Genomic DNA, 24,141 nt, shown 5'->3' on the forward strand with positions numbered 1-24,141 from the left:
TATAATAAACTGAAATAAATAACAATATAGATAGACGGACAGACAGACAGCGATAGATAGGTAGGTAGGTAGGTAGATAGATAGAAAGATATGATGTAAAACTGTGGATTTTCACGTTTCCCTGTTGTAATATTTTTCTTGTTTGGTTTTATTCAGGCATGTGATGTTGATGGCTGGCCACAAGTGTCCGTTGGGGTGCTGACTGTTATTAATGAAGAAGAACCTCTCATTCCAAATAAACTGTACCTTGACCCAGTGTCAAGTGTCAAGAGTGATGATATTTGACATTTAAAAATAAAACATAAAAAATGTTCTGACAGTGGAATTAGATTAGTTGATAGAAAGAAAGGGAAACTAAGGCACTTGTTTAAAATTGTCAGCCCATTGGTTCTTGAGCAAGTTAAGAGGCTGCCAGTGTAATCGACATGTGTGTCAGAGACATTGCTTTTGGCACTTGTCAACTTGTTGGTTCTATCAAGTTTGGTCTCTGAAATGTTGTTGATTTAAAGTTGTGAAGATTCAAGGTAGGGCCCATTTACTTATATAGATTTTATATACATTTATTTCGATTTTTGTACTGTAAAATATTTTTGTTTTAAACATTTTAAAAACCTGACTATTTGCATTTTTTTTACCAGTTTACCAGTCAGTTGTTAAGAAAAAAACATATATTTACCTTTGAATTGTATCATTGCCTTTATTTTATTTGTCCATGTTGCAAATTTTATCTTTGAAAAATTGAACCGATTCTCTGTGATTTATAAAAGATGATTGTTAGCACTTAAGTTATTTGAGCAACGCTTGCTTGGTTTTTTTAAGGCAATCGGTTTGCATGGTTTTAACAAGTAAACGGGATTGCCTTTGACAACTTCCAAGTTGTATGCAAAAAACATCACCTTAGCACAACTTGCATAAATAAGTTAGGAATACTCACAAAGTGAATTTTACTTGAAATTATTTAGTTGTTTAAAATAGTAATTCTGAGTAGTCTATACTAAGACAAGTACATCTAAAGTAAATGATTAAGTATACCATACAAATTTGTTTTAAGTTACTGGAACTCTCTTGTAAGTGTACAATACTAGACAGGCACTTGTTAGTTCTACATACTATTCCTATTTCACCTTACTTGGTTTTTTCAAGGCAATCGGTTTGCATGCTTTAAGTAAGGTTTACTTATTGGATTTTACAGTGTACAGGGGTCTGCTGTTCTATCCCTCAGCGAGGGACAAACACCCTTTAAAAAAGAAAAAAGGCCTGCTGTTTTCTCCCGCTGGAGGCAACACCCTTTGCTGCTTTGACTCGCTACTTAAATTAAAGAGTGGCCTGCTATTCTCTACCTCCTTTTGAGGGGAGAATATCCCTCTGCTAGCCAGTAGGCTCCATTAAGAATATCTCAATAACATTGTCTTTTCTCTTTTGCAGGAATGGAACAAGGATGGTTTTAATGTTTAAGCTCTTGTATGTTCAAATAATTTGGGAGCAAGAACCCCCACAAGGAACCATACCACCAAAGATAAATTGTGTTCAGTAAACTCAAGTAACTTGCCAAAGTGGTCCTGTCTGAAATCGAGTGCAGCGTTAGTTCAGTCAGGCCACGGAGGCATAGGCTGTGACCAGCTGATATGGTGAGCTGTCAAATAGCTCCAATCACTACCATTCTCCAATTAGACACGGGACATATATACGTGGCTCTACTGCTCGGTAAGTATGCTCAAAAGGCTCCCAACCCTCCCTCCCTAACCATTATAAACATGAGCATATTAATCTGCACCTTCTGGTTGTTGTATGTTTGTTTTAGATGACTAATGCTGTGTTCACACCAAACGCAAATAGAGCGTCTGGCGCAAATGATTTCAATGTTGAGTCAATGCAAAGGTGCGTTTATGCGTGTCTGAAGGTCTCACGGCGCAAATGAGGCGTTTGGAGCGGCGCGGAAGACGCAAATTCGCCTCATTTACGAGTCTAGTTTACGCGAATGACGCTGATTGACACGCGAAACGCATGGAACAAGAATGGTTTTAATGTTTATGTATGTTCAAATATTTTGGGCGCAAGAACCCCCATAAGGAACCATACCGCCAACGATAAATTGTGTTCAATAAATCAAGTAACTTGCCAAAGTGGTCCTGTTTGAACTACAAATAGATCACACATCTAATCCAGGTTTATGTCTTCTCAATGATGATTCTAACTCTGGTATAAGTTCATTAAAGGAGAAAATGTTTTTTTTTTTTTTTTTTTTGTTTTACAGCTGCAAAGAAGACAACTAGATAGTGATAGCATGATTAAGAACATTACTAGCATATCATTAGCATGTTGATAGTATGACTAGCAAGTTACTAACATGTTGCTAGCATGATTAACAAGTTACTAGCATGCAGTTAACATGTTTCTATTGTGATTTGCAAGTTACTAACATGTTTTTAACATGTTTCTATGTTAATCCAGATAAAACCGGTTGATTCTGTAAAAAAATGTATTTTTTTTAAAGTTACTAGCCTGATTAGCATATCAACATCATTTTGCTAGCATGATTCTAACATGATTATCATGTTCGTAACATGTTAAAAGCATGTTACTTGCATGTTTGCAAGCTTGTTTCAAACATGATTAGCATGTTACTAGTATGCTGTTAACATGATTCTAACATAATTAACAAGTTCCTTACATGTTTCTAGCATGATTAGCATGTTAATAGCATGTTGTTAACATGTTTATTGCATGATTAGTAAATTAATAGTATGTTACTAACATGTTGTTAACATGGCTAGCAATGTACAAGCATGGTGTTAACATAAGTAGCAAGTTACTATCAAGTTTCTAGCATGATTAGGATGTTATTAGCAAATTTCTAACATGATTAGCAAGTTACTAGCATTTTGCTACCATGGTTAACATGTTATTAACATATTGTTAGCATGATTCTAACATGATTAGCAAGTTACTAGTATGAATAGCATGTTAACACCATGTTGCTAACATGATTCTTTCATTATTAGCACTTCACTAGCATGTTGCTAGCATTATGAGCATGTTTACTTGAATGATTAGTTGTTTCTAGCATGTTACTATCATGTTGTTAATATGATTAGCAAGTTACCCGCATGTTGTTTGCATGTTTCTATGCCAATACAGTTAAAACCTGTTGATCAGTAAAAACAACAACAAAAAAATGCTAGAAACCAGTTTAAAACCAGTTAAACCCAGTTAATTCAGTAAAAATCCATCTAAACACCAGCTAAAACCAGCTTAGGCTGTTGCCAAATCTTAGCTGGTTTAGGTTGAAAATATCTGGGTTAAGCTTGGTTGGTCTTTTAGCAGGTCTTACAGCTTGACCAGCTAAGACCAGCTAAAAAGTTGCCTAAACCGCTTTAAACCCAGCCTGGGAGATCAGCCAAAGGAGTCAACCAGCTTAAGCTGGTTTTAGCTGTTTTATCAGTAGGGATCTGTTAACCTTCGCTATGCAAGTAGACATCTTAAAAACACCACAAGTCTCGTTGTACAAAAGTCTGGTTTATGAAAACCTTAAGCCAGATCATTTAGAAAAGCTATAGCAACCTTCAGATTCAGACAAGTCTGAAGGTCTGACCTGAGTTTGGTGGTTGTAGCTTGAAAGCTCCAGGAGGACAATTTAGAAAATAGAAGATCTGTAAGTTGGCTTTTTCAAGTCAAGTTAATAATAAAAAACTGGTTTAATTTATAACATAGACAAGTGAGGGAGTGTTAGAATGAGCCATTTTAAGTAGGCATAGTTGACTCTAAATTTTTTATAAAGAATATGTCTTTGGATTTGAGACTTTAGTATTTGCTAGATCTTCTTTATGCACAAAGAGCTTGGAACACTCCAAAGAGAAAGGAAAAATATAAATCACATCATATGACCCCTTTAATATCTAGTTTGACTAACTAGTAGTTAACCAGGTCTTACTTTTAAAAGTTCAAATTAGAAAAATATATAATTTTATATGACTGACTTTATAAGTGTGTGTGTGTGTGTGTGTGTGTGTAAGACAAAAAGAGTGTGGGATTGAAGGAAATTAGACCACCTTAGACTCAAACTGATTTTTAACCTACAGTCATGGCCAAAAGTTTTGGCAGTGACATACATTTTCTGCTTTACAAAGATTATGCTTAAGATGTTGTGGTCTTCGTTCACATTGTTTCTAGATTATTGTGTAGAGTGATCAGATGCATTTGAAATAACTGCAAAGAAAAAAAAACATTCACTGTTTTTTGACCTTGATACAAAATGACCATCTAACATTAACTGACTAATCATATCAGCAAGTGCCAGCAAGTGCTAGGACCGTCTCCTCCTGAGAGATCAGCTATGGAATTGTGTCACTAGTGCAGAGTTTGCTCAGGAATGGCGGCAGGTTGGTGTGAGAGCATCTGCACGCACAGTGAGGCCAAGACTTTTGGACAATGGCCTGGTGTCAAGAAGGGCAGCAAAGAAGCCACTTCTCTCCAAGAAAAATCTCAGGGACATACTGAAATTCTGCAGGAAGTACAAGGACTGGGCAGCAGAAGACTTGTGCAGTTATTTTCTCTGATGAAGCTCCCTTCCAACTGTTTGGGATATTTGGAAAATCGATTGTTCGGCGAAGAAAAGGTGAACACCACCTTGGGTACTGTGTTGTGCTAATAGTGAACCATCCTGAGACCAATCATGTGTGGGGTTGCTTTTCAATCAAGGAAGTGGGCTCTATCATAATTCTGCCCAAAAACACTGCCAGGAATAAAGAATGGTGTATATTGCATAAATGTTGGTGGGAATTTTCTGCATTATAAACACTAAACCTGCAGGAATCTGTAGAATGATGCTTTAATCCTGTGCTGAAATTCAGGCCAATGAAATTAACCTGCAGATGAAGTCATGAACAGATCAGTGATTTTGCCTCTCTGCTCTACCATTCCCAAGTCTCCCGCACCAGGAGTGGACTGAGTCTGGTTTACAAAAATTCACCCCTGGCACTCTAACCCCACCAGCCCATATTACCACACCCACACAGCCCCTCCCATGGTCATGCACGTTCACTACTTACATTTCTGTAATGCTGGTGAAATAGAACAAGCTGTAGCTACTGTCCCTTCCAGTGTCCTGTGGAAACCTCCTGCACCCTACTTTTTGGTGCAGGCCAGGGCTTACCACAAGAAGACCAGCTACTGTTGCTATGGCACTACCCACTCAGTAAAAATGGATAACACTAGAAAAATTTACCCGTTCCACTTGACACAGGGATGATGCAGATGCCCCATTTTTCCCGAATAAGGTTTCGGAAGCAAATACACATACAAACATCCGTTTAGGTGTATATGGAAAATTGGAGATGATTGTAAGTAACCCTCTTTGAAATTGCAGAAGTCATGCCGGAGAAACACAGGCTCTACGGCTATACCGTGGACTTTACACATATGGGATCCACTTAGGTATCTACATATGGAACCAAGCCCTCTACTGGCTCTCACGGATTAAACAAGTGAAGGCCTGGAGTGGGACGCTCCGCCACATCTGGCTGCTGAGGGGATGGAGGAGCTCAGCAGGGTCTATAATTAGTTATTTTAGCAAGCCGACCTCGTAAAAGCCTTGTAAAAGCTTTGTAAAAGCCTGGGCCTCTCAGTGCTTCTACCTGTTTGAGGTGAGAACACAAGAGGAGGATACCGGCTCCATGTGAATGCTATAGAATATATCGAACAGCCCATAGCTCTACACAAATCTGCTAGTGAGGTGCCACAAACCAGTGCCTAGGAGAATGCAGAACTTCTAGTAGAGTGGGCTCTCAACCTGAGTGGGCAGGGAACAGCCTGTGTCTGATAAGCCAGGGTGATGGCATCTACTATCCAGTGGGTCATTCTCTGCTTGGAGATGACATTCCCCTTCTGCCGGTCTCTGTGACAGACAAAGAGCCGGTTTAAATATCCTGAAGCATCCGTGTCCATTCTACGTAGCATCTTAAGGCTTAGAGGAGAAAGAGCAAAACTAGGGCTGGATCTGCTTCCTCTGGGGGCAGCGCTTGTGGGCTCACCACCTGATCCCTGAAGGGAGTAGTGGGAACATTGGGCACATAGCCGGGCTGTGGCCTCAGAATTACCTGGGAGAAAGCCTGCCCAAACTCTTGGCACAAATTGACAACCAAAAATGCATGCAGGTCCCCTACCCTCTTGATGGTGGCCAATGCAAGCAGGAGCAAAGTTTTAATTGAGAGAAACTTTAGCTCAACTGCCTGCAAAGGCTCAAATGGGCCTTTGCAGACAAAAGCACGAGAGTCAGGTCCCAAGAGGATATAGATGGGGGTCATGGAGGATTTAGCCTTCTCACCCTCCTAAGGAACCTGATGATCAGGTCATGCTTCCCCAGTGGATAGCAGTAATTGCAGCAACATAGAATTTAAGCATGGTGGGAGAAAGCCTTTGCTTCAACCTTTGCTGCAAAAGGACAGCATGACTCTGATCTTGCATCCCCAGGGGTCTCCTCGATGAGAAGAACACCACTTGATGAACAGGTTCCACTTCAAAGCGTAAGCGTGTCTCATAGACGATGCTCTCGCTGAAGTGATGGTGTCAACTACCTCTTGGGGTAGGTCACCTTGAACCTCTATGTCCCATCCAGGGACCATACATGAAGTTTCAAGAGGTCCAGACATTGGTGCCAAATGGTGCCCTGTCTCTGAGGCAGTAGATCCTTCCTCAGAGGAATTGGCCAAGGTGGGGCTGTCAGGAGGAGCATTAGCTCCGGGAACCAGATCCGGGTTAGCCAATAGGGTGCCACTAACAGGACCTGCTCCTCATCCTCCCTGAACTAGCACAGTGTCTGTGCAAGAAGGCTCACTGAGAGAAATGCATATTTGTGAAGGCTGATGTAGAACAGCTGGCAGTGAGAGTTTTCTGGAGAGACTAACAGAGCTACCTGATCAGATCCTAAACAATTCCAAATCAGCTGGTCTTGGGTTGGAGTCTTCACTCTCGAGGGAGTGCAGCTCTTGACAGCTCGTTGGCTGCCTGGTTGTGCAGGCCAGGAATGTGAATGGCACAAAATGACCTCAAATGTTTCTGAATCCAAAGGTGGAAGTGGCGGGTGAGTTGTGACATGCGATGGGGGCGCATAACACCTTGTCGGTTGATGTATGCAGTGTTGTCCGTATAGACTAGTATGTGCTTGCTTCACAAGCGCCCTTTGAGAGGGATCAAGACAAGGCGCACTGCCAGCAACTGATGTACCAATGCCGTTGGGGGCCCGTTCAAACTCCTGACACTGCAAGCCTGTCGAACATGACCGGCCAGCTGTTGATTGAGGCATCCGGGTGAACCACAGCATGCCTGGAGACCTGTTCTAGGGGCACTTCTGCCAAAAGAAACATGAGGTCTGACCACAGGATGAAGATTTGGTGGCAGGCCGGTGTAACTTGGACCCAGTGAGTGCCACATTGCCATGCCCACCTTGGTACTTGGCCGTGATCCAGCTCCATAATGAGAAAAGATATCCTTTGCATCGGGGAGAGTTTAAAGGCCCAACTGGATGAGGTGCAAGAGCACCAAGTCCATGTGTTCACACAACTGATCCTGAGACTGAGCTAATATGAGCCAGTCATCAAGGTAGTTGAGAATGAGAAAGCCCTGTTCTCTCAGGGGAGCAAGGGGTGCCTCCACAACTTACGTTTAGACACGGGGTTACAGAGACAGCCCGGAGGGCAGTACCTCCTACTGATATGGTCGTTCTTCCAGGCATTTGAGCTCCACCCTTTTGAGGAAACAAAGCTTGGCCCATGACTCTGAGATGATCATCTTCCCGCAATGAAAAGCTGACTCATCCACAAATTCCACCCCAGCGTGCTAAATGCCCAGGCACGTGAGGCAGCGATCATGACCATCACCCAGTACCAGGTAATGACAGCATCCACATCTGCTCATCACTCTGTCTCCTCTCCACCAATAAGCTGGTGTGTTGTGGACGTTCTTGCGCACTATGGCTGCCATCGCATCATCCAGGTGGATGCTGCACATTGGTGGTTGATGAGGAGATTCCTCCTCACAATGTAAAGTACTTTGAGTGCATAGAAAAGTGCTATATAAATGTAATGAATTATTATTATCATTATTATTATCCAGAAACGCCAGGTGATACATTGTCTACAGCAAGACCCACATTGTCTTTAAATGTCTTTAAAAAGACTCACTTTTAAGGAAAATCTCTTTTAGTGTGCTGAAGTGCACAGAGAGATGGCCGCCTAGAACACAAACAATGCAGCCTGATGTGTGCAACCCACTCGATTATGGCAACACAAAGAGCTCTCAAAGAGCGTGCTGAACTCGTTCAGTCTTCTTCTTTCAGTAGAGAAGCCAGGAGCAGAATGATGTGATCACTTGGGCTCTGAAGCGCTTGGTCCCTTTCTGACATAATTCCACCCTGTCTTTTTAAACATGTTTTGAATACAATATGGCTTAATCTTTTAGAGATTATTAATAAATGTCATGACTCATGAACAGTACCTGATTTTTTTAAAACATGCCTCCATCCAACCTCTCCTTAAACAGCCAAATTTAGACCCTGCAATTTTATCTAATTTTAGACCCATATCTAAGTTGTATTTCATCTCCAAAATATCGGTCTTTGAGCAAATGTACAGTTTCTTAGAAGAAAATTAGATTTTTTTTAAAGTCTTTAAATTGGGATTCCAAGAAAATGATTCTACAGAAACTGCTCTTGTTAATGTGATAAATGATATACTGCTGACTTGTGATACTGGTTGCTATGCTTTGCTTGTGCTCTTGGATTTAAATGCTGCCTTTGACAGTTGATTATACTGTCCTTCTGTCTCATTCAAAGAAATGGGCAGACTCAGTTGGTTTCAGTCCTTTCTTGAAATGGAAGCTTTTCAGTGAATATTGTGTCTAGACTGACTCCACTTACATCTATAATTCAATGCTATTTCCATCTATATGTTACAATTAGGTTTATTTTTTAAAGAAATATGACATCACATTTCACTTCTACACATATTCAAATCTATCTTAAGATAAAATAAAAACTGCTTATATTGTTTACTTGTCTGTCTTGATTTAAAAGCTCGGATGGCAGTACATTTTCTAAATTTAATTGAAAGCAAGACAGAGATAACTGTATTTGGCCCTTCATAGTCCAAAATCTATATAATTATTATCCTGATTCTTTATATATATATATATATATATATATATATATATATATATATATATATATATATATATATATATATATATTTAAAACCATGTGTAAAAAAAAAATTGTGAGTCCGTTTGGATAGTGCACTGAAGTTCGATATACAAATTATTTCTGTGGTCAGATCCAGTATCTTTCATATACGAGCGCTATTAAAGGAGAAGTCTTTTCTGTCTTTTAGAAATTTTTAGAGGGCTATTCATGCCATCATTACTTTAAGGCTTGACTACTGCAATTTACACGGGGATAAATCAAGTTTCTCTTTCAAGACTGCAAGTGGTTCAAAATGCAGCCACTAGGCTCCTGACTGGGGTCACAGAATATAAACACATTATACCTATGCTGAAGTCATTGCACTGGTTACTGGTTCATTACAGAATTGAGTTTAAAATTATGTTAATAGTCTATACATCTCTAAATTGTCTAGCACCAGCTTATCTGACTCATCTTATATTGGATCTATTGGATTTATCTTATATGTTTCAGCAAAATCGTTGAGATCATCAAATCAGGGTCTATTAGAGGCCCCAAGGACAAAATTAAAACTTATGGGTGACTGGGCATTTGCAGTAGCTGCACCATAGCTTGCCGATTACTATTAAAACTGCATCAACTATAATCAACTTTTAGTCCAAACTGAAATCTTATTTTTTTTACATAGGGTTTTATCAATTATGCAGGAATGACCTGCTTTATTGTAGAAATAGTTGTTTGCTACCTGATGCTTTTGTCAGTGTTTATGCTATTTAATTATATTTTGTTTATTGTTTATATTATGTACAGCACATTGGTCAACAGATGTTGTTTTAAATACATTTACATGTATGCATTTAGCAGACACTTTTATCCAAAGTGACTTACATGCATTCAGGCTATTTTTAGTTTATTTTTTTATCAGTACGTGTGTTCCCTGGGAATTTAAGTCATGAAGTCAATCAACATTTGAAGTTGTTGCCTAAAGAGGGCAATAAGTGATTAACATTAATATAAGTTAATTTCTGCATATCTCTATTGCACAAAAATTGAATTCACAATATGTTTGTGAATGGGCATTTGAGAGAAACAGAGAAGATTGTTATCAAGGATTAAAAACTAGCCTTTCACCAAAAAATGTGTCATTGTTTTGTGATTCACATAGATAACTTTTAATTGCTACTTAATACTTCAGTACAAAATATTTTTGAATTTGACAAAAAAAAAAAAAAAAAAAAATATATATATATATATATATATATATATATATAAAATAGAGGGTTTTCATGACGCATCATCAATCCGGAAGTCGGCCATGTTGGAGGCTCTGAACATAAACAGTGCCATTGAACGGACTCGAAAATTTGGCTGATTATTGCTGCTGAAAAATTGTCGAGTTTTGGTCTGTACCAATCGGTCGCATGGGTTAAAATTGTTTTGAGTTCTGTCAAAAGTTAAAGAGAAGAGAGCAAAAAAGTGAAGAAGGCTTTTGTGGTTGAGAAAGGTACAGTTACAGCATGTGTAAATAAAGCGTCGACTATGGCTTAAATTTTGATGTAATTAACTATGGCTACATTCACACTGTTAGTCCAAATACCATTATCTTTGTATCCAATTGGAATCTGATCTATAATAATTATGTCCACACTGTATATTGCAACTGTTCAGATCTGATTTGTGTGTCCATGCAGCTCTTTGGCAATACGGGAATGACGTTTCGTTGATGGAGGTGTTTACATTTGCGATGGATATGTTGTTTAATTTAAATTTTACAACTTGGAAATGTGTAGCCGACGCGCTGGACTACTGCGTCTTGAGCTGCAGAACTGTATGAGGCTGGTATGTAATGTTACAGCTTTTTTCTGCGCTGGTTTCAAAATTAAAAATTGTCTGCTCGTCTGGCACTCTGCAACAACAAAGCGTAGTTTCGGCAGTGACTTTAAGCATGTTCCCTATAACATAATTATTCTATAATACTATGTATTCAACAGCTGCTCAGGTCCATATTTTAAGCCTGCTGGAGCACATTAAGCAGCAGCAGGACCATCTGGTGGTCAATGTCAATCACCTGAGCAGCAGGTTGCTCAAGAGCCAGAGTGTCCTGAATGCATAAAGCTGCCCATCGAATCACTGGAAGCGGTGGATGAGCTTTTTTGTAAAAATTAATTTACACATGTGCATGTGGTTGATGAGCTGATGCTGTAACTGTACCTCTCTAAACCACAAACGCCTTCTTTAATCACTTTTTTTGCTCTCTTCTCTTTAACTTTTGACAGAACTCAAAATGTTTTCAACCGATGCGACCGATTAGTACAGACCAAAACTCAACCATTTTTTTTAGCAGCAATAATCAGTCAAATTTGCGAATCCGTTCAGTGGCATTTGTTTACGTTCTGTGCCTCCAAAATGGCCGACTTTCGTATTGATGACGTGTCTGTGAAAACCATCTATACACAAAAAAGGGGGCGTGGTCTTGTTGCGCTCCGACGGAGAAGAGGAAGAGTTGCGTTTGTAGAGTGTTTTTGTTGCCATGTCGTCAAAACGCTGTTATTTTCATCTCAGAGTCCAATCACCTTTGTTTGTCCTTCCCAGGAACGCTGTACTTAAAGGCCAATGCTTACAATTTATGTTTAACTTGGTTCCCGAAAATTATAATCCACATGTAAAACTATGTGCAGCACATTTTGCTGAGGACAGCTTCCTCAATCTCAATCAGTTTAATGCCGGATTCGCACAAAGATTATTCTTGAAAGATGGAGCAGTTCCCTCTTTGTCTGGAGAAGGCGTTGTTTATGGACCACAACTGGTAAGTGTATTTTATTATTTAAGTTGGTGCGTCTAACAGTTTCTGTAACTTATTACACAAAGGGCAATGCTGTTTAGCTTTGTTAACTAGATGGTAGGGCTGTGCAAAAAAATCAAATGTAATTTCCATGCGCATCTCGTCAGTAAAGGCGTTCTGTGATTAGAAGTACATCTCCAGCAAGTGCGTTCAGATCCAGATTGCCTTGTTTTCAAAACAAATCTTGCCCACTTGCTTCTCAAAACTACTCCAAGACTAGCCCAGTTGCGTTTCCAGAAGGGCAACGTGCGCTAAGCTGGTGTCGAATCACAACACAGGAACCGCTGGCACAATCAGAACGCGTTACGTATTTCTGAAGGAGGGACTTTATAGAACAAGGAAGTCATCAGCCCATTTTATGACAGTGAAAACAGCAGTATACAGATAAGTGAATTGTGTGAAAAATACTGTTTTTTTACATGCGAAACATGAACACGTTATATTGCACACTGTAAACACAATCAAAGCTTCAAAAAAACCCACAAAAAACGTGACCTTTAAACAGATTTTATGACAATTTGCTTCACTAGCTTAACCCTTTAACTGCCCCACCAAAAAATTTTGTTTGCATTTCTTGTCTGCTAATGTTGCTAGTTACCCCACTCAATGTACTTTTTTTTCAACACATCCCATAATTTTTTTTTTTTTATATCGGCCTCTACCAAATGGTTGATATGTCACTTAAAGGTAAAAATACCGGAATTCATACATGTACTATAAAGATCAGAAAATATGAACTATAATACTAATTTATAAAAAAAAAATATCAAAATAAAATTTTGTATATTGAATCTTCTTTATTTATTGAAGTATGCTATAAAACATTTCAAGTTTTCATTTTAACAAAAGAAATTATGTTTATTTTTTATTTTTTTTTACAATAAACAAAAATAAATAACAGAAATAACTAAAAGTAACCAAACCAAATGCATTACATTATTTCAGCATTCAAAAAATAAAAATACCAAAAGATAGTAATATAATTAAATTTTAAGCTTTTATGATTCAAGAAACATGTCATCATGTGTGGGAGTGCAACAGGATTTTATTATTTTTGTAGATAAATGAACACTTCTTTGTAAACAGCAATGCTGTGCAGTGTAAGTCTTGAGCCAGGGGTATCCTCTGGCTCCTTCAAGGAAACTGTTTTTAGAGTGTGTTTGCCTTTTCTTCTCTTCTAACATGGAAGTTTAGTAGAGGATGTGCTTGTTGAGGGAGCATCATCTTCATCCAGGAACTCAAAAGAACTGTAACCAGCTTCCTCTTTCCGGACAGGGTGATAATCCAGATCCTTCTATGTCAGTGGTTCTCAAACCTCTCCATGAAGTACCCCCAGCACTAAACGTTTTGTATGTCTCCCTATATCTGACACACATCCACTTCAGGTCTTGCAGTCTCCACTAATGAGCTGATGAGTTGAATCAGGTGTGATAAATGAGGGAGACATAAAAAATTTGCAGGGCTGGGGGTACTCCAGGACAGGTTTGAGAATTTATTGGGTCATCATCATAACTGAGATCCGCATCAGTGTCCTTGGCGGTTTTCTGGTACATGGGCCTGAAGTTCTTGTACCATAGAAACTGTTGAAATATATCTAGTAATTGTAAAAAAAAACAACAACAAACAAATAAATAACAAACTCTCATTTTTAGTAATGTTAGCACGTCAGCATTTGTCATTTAATAAGTAACTGCCTCTGATAATTATGATTTTCACACATTAATTCTATGAATTCATTATATATACTTCAAAAAATATCTAAAAGTGGCAAAAAACACATTTAACCCTTGTGGATTGTTCAAATTCACTACCCTTTCGAGTTGTTCGGGATGAAAACATCCACTCAATTAAACTGCTGTAAAAATTTATTAGATTCATATTTTTTTCTATTTTTTTTGCATAAATCTGTTAATCAACCTCAGTCCTGATCAAAACTACCAAATGTTTTTTAAAAAAATCCAAGATTTTAACTCTTTAATTGCCAAGTTCATAAATGATGTCACTGATTTGGGGAAAAAAAACACACAAAATGACTTATTTTCAATATAAAAGTAATAGTGGCTGGATTTTTTTTTTACTTTTTATAACAGTCTTGGGCATGTCAAAGATTAGTAGCAACATTGGCTTTGATGCATTTTTAGTTTTTGTGCAACATTAGATTAAATTTTTTTCTCCCTAATTTGTTGTTGGTGGCTGTTTTTGCCCCATTGACTTCCATTATAACGACATTTTTTGATTGCAAAGCCATGACACCATGTAATCATGCATTCTTGATTGTTTGTGGTTTTCCCTGTTGGGAAGAGGTAACATTTGTTATTTTTACAGTTGATCACTAGGTGGGACCATTAACCATTTAGATAGGCCTGTGCAAAAAAAAACTTAGTTTCTGACTTGTATATGAAGCTATATGGAGGATAACAGCATATTATATTGAGTGTGTATGTGTGTGTGTGTAAGAAAGAGAGAGAGTGTGTGTGCGAGAGACCTTTGCGCACTTACCTTAATGTATTTCAGAAAATCACAATGTACACCTCAGCTCTTAGAACTACATGGAGTAAACAAAAGTGTATTTATGCACCTGCTGCCTTTTAATGGTGGTGAAAGTATTTGGTTGTTAAGTGATGACATAAGAAGCGCTGTTTCCGGGTCCAGGCCTCAACTCGCTTCACTTGAGAATATGACCTCAGCAGCCGTTTATGAGCACTGTTTATTCATATTGATAATTTAAGTTAAATGCTTTCAAACTTACGATATACACTGCAGTCTCCGTGCTCACAGCGTCCCAAACACAAATAATTTTTAGATATATTTTTTATATTTATATTTTCATTGTCTGGCTATCTGGTACTTCGGTATGGAGTTAAAGGTTAATATGATAACTTTTTCGCTAGTATTCTATCACATTGTGAGTTTATATTAGCAACTTTTGTTGTTTTCTCGTGGTAACTGATAGAGCGTTTGGACACGGAAGCGCTGCTACGTGACATCAGACTTAACAAGCGAATAGACTAAACAAAAGCAAAGTACGTGGATTTAAAAGCTTGCATGCCATCGTGCTGGATATTTAATGGTGAGAAGAGCAGCAAGCAACACGAGAAAGCGCTTGACTTGTACCAAAGTTTTAGAAATGATTATGCAGCTTGACCCCTCCAGCGAGCTGCAGCTTATTTGAAGTTGGTATTGCATTTTGGTTCATAATACATTATGTTCATAAATTTGATGCGAAGTAGATTTTTTTACAGGATTTTAAGGTTTTTAACTGGCTTTACCATCAAGAAAAGAGGAGCATTTCACTTATAGGCCATCTGTACTTTTCACCATCAAAAGGAAGCAGGTGCATGAACACACTTATTTTTTTATTGTTTACTCCATGTAGCATGAATTGCATATTTTGAGTTTTTCAAATACTGTACATCAAGGTAAGTGCACAAAAGTCTCTCTCACACCCTCTCTTTCTCTCTCTCTCTCTCTCTCTCTCTCTCTCTCTATCACACACACACACACACACACTATAATTTGCTATTATACTCCATATAACTCCATACAAGCCAGAAACTATGCCTTTTTTGCACAGGCCTATCTAAAGGGTTAATGGTCCCACCTAGTGATCAACTGTAAAAAATAACAAATGTTACCTCTTCCCAACAGGGAAAAACCACCAACAATCAAGAATCTCACACACACACACAAACACCATAATTTGCTGTTATACTCCATATAACTCCATATACAAGCCAGAAACCAAGCCTTTATTTGCACAGGCCTATTTAAAGGGTTAATGGTCCCACCTAGTGATCAACTGTAAAAATACATTTTTTTACCTCTTCCCAAAAGTGAAAACCACAAACAATCAAGAATGCATGATTATATGGTGTCATGGCTTTGCAATCAAAAAATGTCGTTATAATGGAAGTCAATGGGGCAAAAACAGCCACCAACAGCAAATTAGGGAGAAAAAATGTAAATCTAATGCTGCACTAAACCTACCAATGCATCAAAGCCAATCTTGTTACTAATCTTTGACATGCCCAAGACTGTGATAAAAGGTTAAAAATAATCCAGTCCACAATCACTTTTTATATTGAAAATATGTAATTTTGTGTGTTTTTTCCCAAATCAGTGACATCATTTATGAACTTGGTAATTAAAAAGTTAAAATCTTGGAATTTAAAAAAAAAAAAAATTGTAGTTTTGATCAGGACTGAGGTTGATTAATAGATTTATGCAAAAAAAAAATTTGAAAAAAATATTTATCTGATACATTTTTACAGCAGTTTAATTTAGTGGATGTTTTCATCCACGAACATCCCGAAAGGGTAGTGAATTTGCCCACAGTGTACCGTTGAGTTTTTGAAAAATTTCAAAGCATTTTCCCAAAATATGGGTCAAAGTAAGATTTGTCACCAAAAATCATTCCATTAGCTCAAACACTTGGCCAAAATAAGACTCAACTTTACCCCCTAGTGGACGAAAACTTCCCCAACAACGCACAAGGGTTAAGAAATGATCTCATTATTTTAATGGAGAAATAACAAGAGCTGTGTCATTTTCATAGCTATGAATAATCAGAAGTTTATTCCTCAGCAAATTGCACATTCAACAACAAACAAGCACAGCCTTTCTATATTTACCATAAAGTGACAAATCAACCGTTTGGTTGAGCACGTTTTTTTTTAATTATTAAAATCATACTAAAGTTTTTTCATGCCACCAAGTAACATAATTTGTAAAGTTAGGGCTCTTACAGTGTAATATGTAAAAAAAAAAATATATCCTTACCTTGCAAAACTTCACCAAAAAGGGCTCACATGGAAGGGGTGATTTCTTTGTGTCTGACATCCATGTTAGAAGAAGGATTGTGACAATTGCTGTTGATTGACATTCTTGACATCTAGTTAATTTTTTTTGGGCATAAGATACATCAACCAGATGGTAGAGATGGCTCAATCAGCTTGAGTTAAGTTAGGTACTCCTCATAATAAAAACATACTGTCTGAAAATGTGCTCAACCATTTGGTCGAGCAGGCAGTTAATATAGGATGCAGTATTAACACAGTCAATATGATGGAAATGTTATATGTGTTACACTATGACATCAGTTATTGATGAATTTCAAATACCTACTTATTAATAGGCTTAATATGCATGTTTATTGAAGTTTTAAAAATTATCTAATATAATACTTGGATTAAATTGGATGTTTTGGTTACCACCATTAAATTATTGTTTTTATTATTATTTTACTGATGTTAAGTTCAACTGTTAGGCCTACTTATAGACTATGCCTCTCTTGGCACTGTGCATGTAAAACACCCCAAGTAGCAAGGTTTTCATTTATGGGAGAAAAAAAGACTGTCTACTGGCACCAAGTAAGCCTTTTTGGATACAATAACGATTGAAAATAGTTAGGTTAGAAACATGCTTCGGTGCAGAAGGAAGCCCGTGAGCCTCGAAGGTAAATTGGCGAGCAGATTAGGCAAATTAGATATCTTAATCAGCTCATCGTTTTTTTGTATTGAATCACTTATAGCTCTCAAAGCTTTAAAATAGAGTTTAGGAAGATTAGTCAGCTGCAAATATGTGTTGACCCCCAAAAAAATTATTTTAACAAAAGGTTTCCCAGTGCTTTACAGTAGTATCAAATGTATTTAAAAACATACTAAAAGTTTACCAAAGTTTGAGTCCAAGAAAGGCCCCGTTTTCAAAATGGCAGCCGCCAGGTCCTTAAAATGACCATTACTCCTTTGCATTCCTCCTAGACCAGAAATATTGGTGCCTGATATATGTTTTGGTCATGTAATATTCTAATTAGCATATTTGCATGATAAATAAGTGATTACAAGTCCAATTATATATTAAAGCAATTGGTTTCAAGCATATTTATGGGAAAAATAAGTACAATTTCCCTTAAGTACAGGTACATGTAAAAAAAAATAATATCATGGAAAAGTTCTTAATTTATTTGTAATTTAATTTAAAAAAGCTAACTTTTCTATATTCTAGATTCATTGCACACAAACTGAAATATTTAAAGAGTTTTTTGTTTGAGTTCTGATGGTTATTACTTACAGCTTCAGTATCTCCAAAAAAAAAAAAGAATATTTTCTCAAAGATCAATCATAAAAAGATTTACAAAACAGAAATGTTCAAGATCTCCAGAGTAGGTTTAATTGTGCACTCAATACTTGGTTGGGGCTTTTGCAATTACTGCCTGTGGCACTGCAGGTTGCTTTGATGGGGCCTTCAGCTCCTCTGTATTGTTTTTCAGATGTTACTTATCTTCCTCTTCACAATACCCCATAGATTCTCTGTGAGGTTCAGGTCAGGTGAGTTGGCTGGCCAATCAAGCACAGTAATATGATGGTCAGCAATCCACTTGGAAGTGTTTTTTGCACTGTGGGTAGGTGCTAAATTCCTGCTGCAAAATTAAATCAGCATCTCCATTAAGCTTGTCAGCAGATGTAAGCATAAAGTGCTCCAAAATCTCCTTGTAGATGGCAGCATTGACTTTGGACTTGATAAAACACAATGAACCAACACCAGCAGACGTCATGGCACCCCAAATCATCTTTGACTATAGAAACGTCACACTGGACTTTGGATTCTGTGTCTCTCCAGTCTTCCTCCAGACTCCAGACCTTGATTTCCAAATTAAATGCAAAATTTACTTTCATCTGAAAAGAGGACTGTGGACCACTGAGCAACAGTCCAGTTCTTTTCCTCCTTACCCCAGTTGAAATGCTTCTGATGTTGTTTCTGGTTCAGGAGTGGCTTGGTTCCAGGAATGTGACAACTGTAGCCCTTTTCTTGAAGATGTCTGAGCGTGATGACTCTTGATGCGCTGACTCCAGCTTAAGTCCACTCCTTGTGAAGGTTTCCCAAGTTCTTGAATCGGCTTTTCCTGACAATCTTCCCAAGGCTGAAGTCATCCCTGTTGCTTGTGCACCTTTTCCTACCACACTTTTTCCTTCCAGTCAACTTTCTATGAATATATTTTGATACAGCACTTTGTGAATAGCCAGCCCTTTCAGCAATGACCAAGCTGTAAGTCGTAACAAACAAAATTAAAACAAAAAACTCTTGAAATATTTATGTTTGTGTGCAATGAGTCTAGAATATACAAACGTTTACTTTTTTTAATTAAATTACAAAACATAAAGAACTTTTCTTTTTTTAAGCAGTCAAGGATTCATTTTGTTTGAGAAAAATGGTATACACTGTGCTGCCAACAACATTACAATGAGTCAAGCAATATCAAATGTCAGTATTCTCTTCCACCATCTTCTGAATTGCTGAAATTTGTGTATTTAGTTTTGTTTGGTTTAGTATAATGCCACCATTATACTCAAAAACATTTATAGAGGATGCATTACATATGTATTACCTTATTCAAATTGAAATGAGTGACCATTTTAGAGGTTTCACATACGGGCCTCTGTTCGGGCTAATTCAGGGTTGTTTATGATCAAAGTTATACAACTCCAATTTAAGTTACTTTTGGGTGCAATAACTTTTACATTTAATGTAAAGTCTGTGTTTTAGAAAAAAAAAAACACGTACTGAGTAGGAGTTACATGACATAGGCTAAATTGTTTACATCTCTGGTTCACCCCAAACAATGATAAAACCTTACAGTATTCTCACAAAATCATGTATTCCATAAGTATGTAATCATGTCAGTGCAATTTGGACAAGTCCAATGGATTCATAGACCCAGAAAACATAGGGTTAGACACCAACAATACTTGACTAAGTCAAATAATGAAGGCATTAGGATATTTTAAGGGCTCCCTGCCCATCTTGGACACCATCTTGAAAATTACACTTTTCTAGTGGTTAAACTTTGGTAAACTTTTTAGTATGTTATTAAGGACACATGATACTACAAAAAACAGCTGAGAAAGCTTTTGTTAGAATTTTTTTAGGGTTAGGTGTTTTTTTTTTTCTATATGCAGCAGCCTACAGTAGGAGGACAAGCTAAATGGGCTTTACCGCCGCGTATACCGCCGTGGCGGTGCCGCGGCATTAACTGAATTCAGTTGCGTGTTAAAATAATTCACTTAACTACCGCCAGGTGGCGCAAAGGGACGAGTTTTGAACTTACTGTAATAATAAAATGACGGTTTGTAAACTAAGATGAAAGGACAAGTAAAACATCAATAGCATTATATTATAACATTTTAACATCCTTAAAAACCATTATAAAATTTAAAGTAAGAGTTAACTTAAAAACGTGGGATAGTCTTAGGCTACAGTAAAAATTTAAAAGAAAGACTTTTACACAAAGTCTTACTGCATGCTATTGTCATTAAACAGTCTTTACTAGGTATATATATATATATATATATATATATATATATATATATATATATATATAAACAAACCAGAATAAAAATATAAAATATTCTAATCCGTGTGTGTGTTCCTATATATATATATAGGAACACAAACACACGGATTAAAAAATATATATTTTCATTCTGGTTTGCTCTTAGCAAAAATAAATAAATAAAATCCTTCAAGTTCCATATGAGGAACGAAATGAGAACGGTCCAGCATTAAGACCTCACTAACAGCAATAATTCTTATTAACTGCTGTTGTTCTTGATTTTTCAAACTGTCTCCAATTATGCCTTAACTGTGTGAGCAAAAATTGAGTATGGTATATTTCAGCTGTTTTATGCGCTGGTGCCTCACGCGCACATATTCATTGTAAACAGCGCAGTTCAGCATGAGCAGCGGTCTACTGTGGCATATTTTTGCTCATTATAATATTTTTCCGTCGATACTGAAACACACGTGAACCACAAAGCCTATTTTACATAATAAATAATAGTTTAGCTGCAAATACGCAACATCACGAATATGGAAACATTTGGATGTGTCCAGAATGAGAGAGGTAAACCCAACAGGTAAGCTAAGTGGATATACTGTATATCAATTTATTGTATTTACTTATTTATTTTGTGTTTATCCCATTTTTTTCATTGCATATGAAAATTTAAGAATAAAAAAATCCTCCTACCCCCTAAAAATTATCTTCACATTCACTTGTGCGCTCTTGCGCAATACCTTCCTCTCGCGTTGCTCAATTGTGGACGACGTAAAAGTGTTTGATAAAAAGGTTGCTGTCCCATTTTATACATGAATTGTTCATTTAAAAAAAAATCAAATTATTTTGTTAGTTTCATGGTAACATGCAATCAAGGTCTTCTGTTATTTAGGCTATATTTAACATTCACTGTGGCATTTTCACCAGTTAAAACTTAAAATTCCTTGGGATTTTAAATTCCGTTTAATAGTATAAAAAATTCAGATTTAAATTAGTATAAAAACGCATTAAATTGCTTAAATTATTTCTATAAGTTAAAGTAGCCAACCTTAAAAAAAATGTACAGTCTGATAACGAGCTGTATTCGTTTTCCTTTTTATTATTATTATTTTTGTTTTAGTTTATTGAAAATAAATTGGCTAAAATAGAAGCAGTCATGTTTAAATTAAAACAACCACAAAAACATAACTAGTCTTGAGGGAAATATAGGTTTTATTATTTTTATAAATCGCAGATCTCACAGATGAACGTCTTAATATGATCGCACATTAGAAATGTTTGTTGAGATAAAATGTGCACGATAACATTAAGCAAATCTCTTCGCCATTGTCACTCTTTATTATTAAGCAGGAGTGTACGTACAGTTAATGCGTGTGCGTGCGCCGCACTCGTTGTGGTGTGTATGTGTGACTGACAGACAGCCTCCGTGGTGCGCATGAAAGATCTCGCAGATCTCACAGACAAACGTCTTAATATAATCGCACATTAGAAATGTTTGGTGAGATAAGATGTGCACGATAACATTATTAAGCAAAAATACATAATACATTTATTTTTTTTCCCCCTCCAGTACCGAAAGCAGAACCGATATAGCGTCAGATCTTACTGATACTACGGTCTTTCATAATTTAGACCCAGGGCCAGTTTAATACCGGGTTTCGGTACACATCCCTACTTATACCTGACTTATATTTTTTCCTCTCACAAACTCTGATTTATTTTTTAGATTGATTTTTATTTTTTATTTATTTGTTAAAAAAAAAAAACATGCAGCAAACAGAGAATAGGTGATGAATCCGTTAAAATGCAACTATAGATGACTTATATATTTTTTTCTCTGACAAACTTAATTTATTTTTTAGCGTGTTTAAAAAATAAAAAATAAAGGGTTATATTATTATTATTATATATATATTTTTTTTATCTGAAAATGACTTTGTTCATCACATTCACTTCACGCGCTCTGGCGCAGATCAAGCCTCTCACGATGCTCAGCTGTGGACGATTTAAAAATGTTTGATATAAAGGTTACTGTCCCATTTTATACAGGAATTGTTCATTTAAAAAAATCGAATTATATTGTTAGTTCTAATTATATTATTAACACAAGTTCATTTAGACTATTTAACATGCCCTGTGACATTTTATCCTTTTTTACTTATAAAAAATTGAGAATTTAAAGTTAGTTTAATAGTATTTAAATTCAAGTTTTAAAAAAAGGTTTTAATTGCTTAAATTATTTTTATTAATTAATAATATGTTATCATGTTTATTCTTGTAGAAAATACGTGTTTATTCTTTAAGAAAATAAGGGAAAAAATCCGAAAGATCCGAATATTTGTTTTGCTTCACCTATTTATGTAGGCTACAATAATAATAATAATAATAATAATAATAATAATAATAATAAAATAATGTCATTAAAAAATACCATTAGCCTGAGTAATTTTGACCATTATAGAATTGTGACTTTAAAGATTAGTGATTTAGGAGGTGAAAATACTGTGAAATCACTAATGGCATGGATTTTAGAGCATAACAACTGAAGGTTTATGAAACATTAGCCAATAAAGCATTTTTTTTAAACAAGGGAACTTAAAGTTGTGAACAAAAATATTATTTCAACCATACAGCATGTGAATAAATAAAATGCCTACTTTTCATAACATTTCATTATTCATAAAATGCATAACGTTTCTGGTGTTTGGATTTGTACTTCAATATAATGAGCTCCAAGTTTAAGAATAGTCCTAGACTGGTTTCTATCTCACACTCTCTCTCTCTCTAACAGCATTAGCTCAATGAAATACGTCTTCCTTCTGTTAGAAGGAATTTTTTTCCAGCCTTGCTAAATGTTGGGCTCTTGATCAATAAGTTGTATTCGCCTCAATCTGATTCAGTAAAGTCAAACCGCAGACAGTGAAGCTGCGTCACTGAGCGCGAGTCCCGCGAGCTGTGAGGCAGGAACAGAGGATTCCGCTTGGTCTTAAAGCCTTCAACATCCACGATCACAAATAACAATGATTTTCATAAAATAATGATTAATTATTAATTGATGATTTGTTATCATCATTATGGTCTTGTGAAAATAATAGTATGGGCTGCGAGAAAATTATGAATACAGATAGTAGTGCTGCTGAGTGCAGGCATGTTTCAGCCCAGTAACACACCATTCCTCAGAGCCAAAAAAACAGACCGAATTCAATTCAGCTGGAGGGGGTTGGGTTTTGGGTAGTTATGTATGGCTTGTGGGGGTCGAGATAAGGGTGTGAATTGCTCTTTCATATGGACAGTGTCTTATGAGGCTTTCACTTGCTGAACTGGTTTATAAAGGACTGTTGTTTTGTTTATAGACTAAAAAATGGTCTGCCCCCACGTAAGATTTTTCTAGTTCTAGTCGTTCGTTTGTTATATTCAACTAATCAGAGGTGTATATTCAATTTATATAATCAAATCTTAATATATTCCGCGCTCAAGCACATGCATTAAGTTTTCAAAAAAGCACATGCAGAAGTAGCCTAATAATTGTGAAAAATGGGACATTTTAATTATTTATTAATAAACAAATGTTTTCTTGTCTGCTGCAAGATGAAATTCACTGTGCTGGCTCTCTCCGATGAGAGAAATGCAACATTCACAAATTGCACAATTCGTTTTCGTTTAAAAAAACATTTCAAGCTTTCTGTAGATGTTTTAATGTATGTGATACACCACGATATTATGTTAATTAAAAAAATTATAAATTCATTATCAGGAAAAAATTAAAGTGATGAGACGGCGCCTCCCCGTCATTAA

The 24,141-nt window shown here is 36.6% G+C and overlaps 1 protein-coding gene across 1 annotated transcript in view; it reads right to left on the reverse strand.

The window, feature by feature from the left end:
- Positions 1-24,141, reverse strand: part of LOC132109666 (transmembrane protein 236) — a 236,260-nt gene that overhangs the window by 168,041 nt on the left and 44,078 nt on the right. The gene's annotated exons all lie outside the window — the stretch shown is intronic.

The sequence above is a fragment of the Carassius carassius genome, chromosome 2 (genome assembly GCF_963082965.1).
Source record: "Carassius carassius chromosome 2, fCarCar2.1, whole genome shotgun sequence".
Taxonomy (NCBI): domain Eukaryota; kingdom Metazoa; phylum Chordata; class Actinopteri; order Cypriniformes; family Cyprinidae; genus Carassius; species Carassius carassius.